The following is a 7,781-nucleotide window of genomic DNA, read 5'->3' on the forward strand; positions in this document are numbered from 1 at the left end:
CAAGTCACCTCTGAGTCTACGCTTTTTTAGGGAAAACAGATTCATGTGCTTAAGTCGATTTTCGTATGATTTATTTTTGATATTTGGAATCAGTTTTGTGGCTCGCCGTTGTACTTTTTCCAGTCTGTCAATGTCTTTAATGAGATTCGGTGACCATACGGAAACAGCATATTCCAAATGTGGACGAACTAACGATTTATATAGCTTGTTAATGAGTGATGGACTTTTGAAATCAAAAGATCGCGCAATCAATCCCAGAATCTTATTTGCTTTCTCAGAGGCTGAAATACACTGCTTGGATGATTTGAGGTCGTTACTGATAATTACGCCGAGATCTTTTTCACTATCCACTTTTGTTAACGAATTTCCAAATAACTTGTAATCGTACTTGCTGTTATTTTTACCTATGTGCATGACCTTGCATTTACTTGTGTTAAATGTCATTAGCCACTTTTCAGACCATTGCTGTAATTTATCTAAATCTTCTTGAATATCTAATTGGTTTGAGTGATCATTTGCCACTCCGCACAGTTTTGTATCATCAGCAAATTTGGAAACAGTAGATTTTAGTCCATGGTCTATATCATTTATATATACTATGAATAGAAGTGGCCCAAGAACGGAACCCTGAGGAACTCCACTTGCAACACTTTTCCATCCAGAAGTTTTTCCATTTAAAACAACTCTCTGTTTTCGACCTTTCAACCAATTACTAGTCCAACCTAATAGGCTACCACTTATTCCATGCAAAGCTAATTTAGTAAGTAGTCTTTCGTGTGGGACGGTATCAAAAGCTTTTGCAAAGTCTAGATATATTAAATCTATATTGTTTCTTTTGTCATAATTCGAGATAACTGTGTTGTAGAATTCGAGTAAGTTAGTCACGCAAGAACGTTTCCGTCTGAAACCATGTTGGCTATCATTTATCAAACGGTTACTTTCTAAATGATATTCGATAGCATCTCTGATGATAGTTTCCATTATTTTTCCTACGATCGAAGTCAAACTAATAGGCCTATAGTTATTTGGTTTCTTTTTGTCACCTTTTTTGAATATGGGAGTAACGTTAGCTAGCTTCCATTCTCTTGGGACATCTCCGGATATGATGGATTTCTTGAAAATAATTTCTAATGGAACAACAATCTCATTTTTCATTTCCTTTAAGATTCTTGGATGCCAACCGTCAGGCCCTGGTGTTTTATTAACTTTGAGTTTCTCTATACACCTTTTAATTGTTTCTTTTGTTATATTTACCGTAGTGAGTAAGTTTACCCCAGACTTTTCACAGGTTTCAGTTTGGAATTCACTTTGAGGTGTTTCGTTTACGAATACCGAGCTAAAATAATTGTTTAAGAGATTACACATTCCTTCAAAGGATTTGATTTTTGTGATGTTTTTCTTTTGATACAAATATTTAGGTGTATTTGTAACAGAGTATGAGGCTTTTCGTAAGAAGTGGATCCGAAATGACGGATTGATTGATTGGTTGATTGAGTAAGTATAGATTAACTCGCCCTCTATCAGCATATCCTCTAAGTACACCACAGGGATGTCTTCAAAGTTTGGAAACTAGGAACTAGACTTCGACATTTCCGGCCTCGTTTTTTGTGCCCGAGAACGTAGGAATCTCAACTTTCTAGTCTATTTTAAGAAATAAGAACTACTACACATGATGTAATACTTCCCAGTGTATCTCCATTTTTGGGACGTTGCAATAGAGTATATTCTTGTTGAAAACAAATTCTGAGAATAAACTAAAAAAAAATCTGCTTCTTACAAAACGCCTAAATAACCACTTGTAGCTATTTGATTTGAATGCAGGTCTGTGTTGTGTGAAAGAGGATTGAAACCAACCCGCTATTCGGCACAATACGATTTACACTTTAATATATTAAGAAATATAGAGACCGTGCGATTGACTGGTTGCGGCCGAAGCCGTCTCTCCTATAGAGATTCACCAGTCTCTGTCTGTCTGTCTGTCTGGAAATTTGTAACCCCCTCCCCCACCGTTACTACAATAACCAATTTTGCTGTTTTTGTCATGGTTATCATTTTGGGATAGGAGGAGCTTGGGTCTCCTGACCCCCCCCCCCCACATGCCTTCTAGGGTTGGCTCCCACCGGGGAAGTCGGAACCTAGAGAATAGGGTCTTAGCTTGGGGGTACCCCAGGGGAAAACGAAGCCTTGAATCTGATATGTGCCACAAAAAACTGATACATTTATTTTCTTATATAATCTTTATTCTAGTAAATGTATTAATTTACTTCAGTAATTGAATAAATCTAGTTTCTCGACTAGATTTGTGTTAGTAATCCATATCACAAATGAATGACTAATAAATAATTAAGTAAATAAATAAATAAGAAGTTAACCAAATAAATAGATGAAACAATGAATAAACTGCTAAATGAATAAATAAATAAATAAATAAATAATAATAGATAAAAGATAAGCAAAGTGATGAACATTTTCTTAAATAACCTTTTCACTGCGATGAATCAATCTTTCACTGCAATGAATCAATCTAATAAAATTCTCCTGGCTCGGGCCAGTCTAGTTCATTCATCTGAAAGTGTGACCTCGTGAGGATTGAGGAGAACATTTTCAGTGAACAGTGTAACGGACGAAGAAACACCTGAAGGATACGTACTTAGAGAGCGTCGAAATCACCCCAGAGGCCACCTTGGGGTCGCGATGACCCAGGATTTCCCTCGCTATACGATTGGATGGCGTTTCTGAAAGCGAAATCGTATAACGAACGAGCTTATAGTGAGAGTACAAACTTATGATGTAAATATCACCAGTAATTATCTTTCAAAAGGCCGGAAATGAACGTCTGATCACCTGCTTGATTGTAGAAGTGAAACTGGCCGAATGTACGTATGTAAAGAGATCGCATGGTGAAATGCTGTAGAATGATGCATCGAATAGCGAGAAGGCATTGGTTTTGCTGTGGTGTGTTCGGAATCGGTCTGGTCTCGTGAGTGCAAAGACCTCAGGTTCCTTGCTGACTGCCAGTTGGCCGGGCTCTTCGGGTCACGCTGTCCTTGCTGGGGTAAATGACTCAATATTCTCATTGCGGTCTTGTTGTTGTTATCGTTATTATTATTGCTATCATTATGATTATTATTACCGTTATTATTATCAATATTAAAATTCTCTTTTTCATTATCATGATCATTATCTTCATCGTGATTGTTATTTATTGTAACTGTTTTAATATTGTCATCGTCGTCCTTATCGTCGTCGTCATCGTCGTCATCATCATCGTTATCATTATTGTCGTCGTCATCATCATCATCATCATCATTGTCGTCGTCATCATCATCATCATCATCATTACCATCATCACTGTCACCACCTGCACAGGATAGATGCCCAGAATCTTTGGCTACAAAATTACGACTAAAAAATTTAGCATAAGTTGCCAACCAAAGCTAATGAGGATATAAATGAAACAAAAAAAGTCGGTTATCGACGCTTTAAAGCAGACGAGGAGAAGATTGTTTTTAAGAATTAATTAATAAAAATAAATAAAGACAAAGTAAAGAAGGAAAAAAGGAATAATGACAAGAGGAGAGGGAGGAGGAGGGTGGAGGAGGAGGAGGGTGGAGGAGGAGGAGGGTGAGGCAGGAGTCGGTGAAGCGAAAGTGAAGAACGGGAGTGGAGGAGGAGGAGAGGGAGGAGGAGGAGGTTGAGGGACCGTGGCGAAGGTACACAGATCGGGGAGCTCATGGCCCACTTGCTAGGATGAGCATGGCAATAAGGATGAGGATTAGGATGTGGGTCAGGATGGTGAGGGTGAGGATGTGGATGAGGGAGAGGGGGTGGAGGAGGGTGAGCGTAAGGATGGAGATGTGGGTGAGGGAGAGGGTGAAAATAGCGATGGGGATAGGGATAAGAATGAGAATGATGACGATGAGGAGGAGATGGAGGAGAAGGAAGGGCGGAAGGAAGAGGAGGGAGAGGAGGAAAAAGAGGAGGAACAGGAAGAAGAAGAGTAACAGGAGGAAGAAGAGAGGGAAGAATAAGAGGAAGAAGAGGAATAAGGAGGAATAGGATGAAGAGGAAGAGGAAGAGGAATAAAGATTAGAAAATAGAAAAAGAAGAGAAAGAGGACATGAGGAAGAAGAGGAATAGGAGGAAGAGTGGGAGGAGGAGGAAGAAGAGGAATAGAATGAATAATAGGAAGATGAAGAAGAGGAGGAAGAGGAAAAATAAAACGAATACGAGGAATAAAAAGAAGAGGAGGAAGAGGAGGAAGAATAGGAGGAATAGGAGGAAGAGGAGAAGTAGGAGGAAGAAGAGGAGGAAGAAGAGGAGAAAGAAGAGGGAGAAGAAGAGGGAGAAGAGGAAGAAGAGGAGGAAGAAGAGGAAGAAGATGAGGAAGAAGAGGAGAAAGAAGAGGGAGAAGAGGAGGAAGAAGAGGGGAAAGAAGAGGAAGAAGAGAAGGAAGAAGAGGAGAGAGAAGAGGGAGAAGAGGAGGAAGAAGAGGGAGAAGATGAAGAAGAGGAGGAGGAAGAAGAGGAAGAAGAGGAAGAAGAGGAGGAAGAGTGGGAAGAAGAGGAAGAAGAGGAAGAAGAGGAAGAAGAGGAAGAAGAGGAAGAAGAGGAAGAAGAGGAAGAAGAGAAAGAAGAGGAAGAAGAGGGGAAAGAGGAGGAAGAGAAGGAAGAAGAGGAGAGAGAAGAGGGAGAAGAGGAGGAAGAAGAGGGAGAAGATGAAGAAGAGGAAGAAGAAGAGGAAGAAGAGGAAGAAGAGGAGGAAGAGTGGGAAGAAGAGGAAGAAGAGGAAGAGGAGGAAGAAGAGGAAGAAGAGGAAGAAGAGGAAGAAGAAAAGGAAGAAGGAGGAAGAATAGTAGGAATAGGAGGAAGAGGAGGAAGAGAAGGGAGAGGAGGAAGAGGAGCAAGGGGAGAAAAAGGAGGAAGAGGGGGAAGAGGAAGAAGAGGAGGAAGAAGAGAAAGAAGAGGAGGAAGAGGAGGAAGAGGAGGGAGAGAAGGAAGTAGAGGAAAAGGGGGAAGAATTGTAGGAATAGGGAAGAATAGTAGGAATAGGAGGAAGAAGAGGAAGAAGAGGAGGAAGAAGAGGAACAAGAGGAGGAACAAGAGGAGGAAGAGGAAAAAGAAGGGGAAGAGAAGGAAGAATAGTAGGAATAGGAGGAAGAAGAGGAAGAAGAGGAGGAAGAGGAGGCAAATGAGAAAGAAAAGGAAGAAGAGAAGGAAGAAGAGGAAGAATAGTAGGAATAGGAGGAAGAAGAGGAGGATGAAGTGAAGGATGAAGAGGAAGAGGAGGAAGAGGAGGAGTAAAAGAAGGAAAAGGAGGAAGAAGGGAGGAGATGAGGAAGAGGAGGAATAGGGGAAAGAGAAAGAAGAGGAAGAGAAGGAAAAGAAGTAAAAAGAGGGCGAGGAGGAAGAGGAATAAGAGGAGGAAGAGGAGAAAGAGGAGGAATAGAGGAAAAAGGAGGAAGAGGAAGAGTAGGAGAAGAAGGAAAAGGAGGGAGAAGAGGAAAAAGAGAAAGAATAGAAAGAGGAGGAATAGTAGGAATAGGGGAAAGAGGAGTAAAAGGAAGAATAGAAGGAATAAAAGGAAGATGAGAAGGAAGATGAGGAAGAAGAAGAGGAGGAAGAGAAGAAAGAGAAAAAATAATGGGAAGAGGAAGGAGAGGAGAAATAGAAGGAGGAAGAGGAAGAGGAGAAAGAGAAGAAAGTTAAGGAACAATGTTTCGCTTCTTTCAGTCCAGGCTTCCATGACTCGCGCCGTCCGCACCGAATGATCTAGTCCTTTTTGCGAACAGGATCTTTCGGAAAAGAATGAAAATTAATTCCATTTGCAGCAGAAAGTTTCGTCGAATCACTGTTGCAATTTGCGGCGACACAATAAATCATTTTCGAACTAAATACACGATAAAACCTTGCTAACACACGAAAAATAATAGATCACTGATCAAGTTGACAGCGCAGCACGGTACTTTATAGTGCACGCACATGACATGCATCAGAATGTAAACAGGAAGATTGACGTCAGAGCCGATAGAGCGTTACGAGAACAGCTGAAGATCGGCGAGGGAAAAGTTCGTCTGCTACCGATATTTTGATAGACCTTTTTATCACATTGCGTAATAATTAGGATTTAGTTTTGCAATATTTTACCAAAAAATGACTAAGCCATACATCTAGCAAGTATTCACCACCTCTTTGAAAGCCTTCTCAGTTGACCTTTAATGTATATATGTGACTGCATGTCTGCACATATTCCCCTCTCCATAACCTAAATGCATTTTTAGTTCCTGTTACTGAAACCTTCTGTTGAGGACTTTGGGGGGCGGGAAAGGCTGAGGATCTTTTCGGGTTGAGGTCCCCGCGCGGAGTACAGTAGGATAGTGGGATCCGGGATTGTTCCTTTCAGATCCGGGAGTCCTTTATATACGTAATAGGGTCAGGGTTACCCGTCGCCTGGGGCGCCGGTCGTCGTCATTACCGCCATCGTTGTTGTCGCCATTGTTGTCGTCGTCGTTGTAGACAAAACGTTGGTCTTTCCCCTCCCTTCCGAGTCTTAAAGTATGGGCATGGGTGGGTTTCACGCAGTATATGGAGAAAAAGGATAATATGAATACGTATATATAAATATGTTTATGTATAAACACATGCACTCATACACACATAAACACAGTCATGCACACACACACGTATACACACACACACACACACACACACACACACACAAAGCAAACAAAGCAAATGGCAAATTTATGTTAACTATAGAAATGAGTATGTTAATGTGAGAAGAGAGGAGAAAAGGAACCATGAGAAGGATATTATAGACAAATGCAAAGAGCAACCCAAACTATTCTATCGGTATGTGAATGGTAAACTTAAAAACAAACAGGAATTGGTGAAACTATGCCAAGGAAACATAGAATACACAGAAGATTTAGAGATGGCCGAAGTCATGAACAATCACTTTAAATCTGTTTTCACCAGAGAGAAAATACCGAATTGTGACATAGACAAAAACAAGAAATCTCCCCTCATGAATGAGTTTACAGCATCACTAAAGGAAATATCAGAACATTTATCAAGGCTGGATGTCAGAAAATCACATGGCCCGGACGGTATTGCAAATTGGATTCTAAAGGAGTGCAAAGAAGAACTAACAGACAAAATACACATCTTAATAAACAGCTCACTCAAAGAAGGAAAGATACCCGAGGACTGGAAAAACGCTAACATTGTACCAATACACAAAGGAGGAAACAAAGAAGAACCCACCAACTATAGGCCAGTATCACTAACAAGCACCATTGCCAAAATTTGTGAGAAAATAATCAAGAATAGATGGGTAAAACATCTGGAAGACAATGACATATTAAACCCAAGACAATTCGGATTCAGACAAGGAAGATCATGCTCCACAAACTTAATATGCTTTTACTCAAGACTAATAGACATAGTGCAAGAAAGAAATGGATGGGCTGATTGTGCATTCCTAGACTTGCAAAAAGCCTTTGACAAAGTACCACACAGAAAACTACTAAAAAAACTGGAACACATAGGAGGAATACAGGGAAACCTACTAAAATGGATAGAGGACTTTCTGACTGGTAGAAAGATGAGAGTAGTGCTCAGAGAAAAATATTCAGACTGGAAAGAGGTGATCAGTGGAGTACCGCAAGGATCTGTGCTGGCACCAATAATGTTTGCTATCTATATGAATGACATGGATGAGGACGTGAACTGCTACATGAGCTTCTTTGCCGATGACGCCAAACTGCTAAGGAAAATAGA

Source organism: Oratosquilla oratoria, chromosome 31, assembly GCF_046742065.1.
Source record: "Oratosquilla oratoria isolate Oo_2021 chromosome 31, ASM4674206v1, whole genome shotgun sequence".
Taxonomy (NCBI): domain Eukaryota; kingdom Metazoa; phylum Arthropoda; class Malacostraca; order Stomatopoda; family Squillidae; genus Oratosquilla; species Oratosquilla oratoria.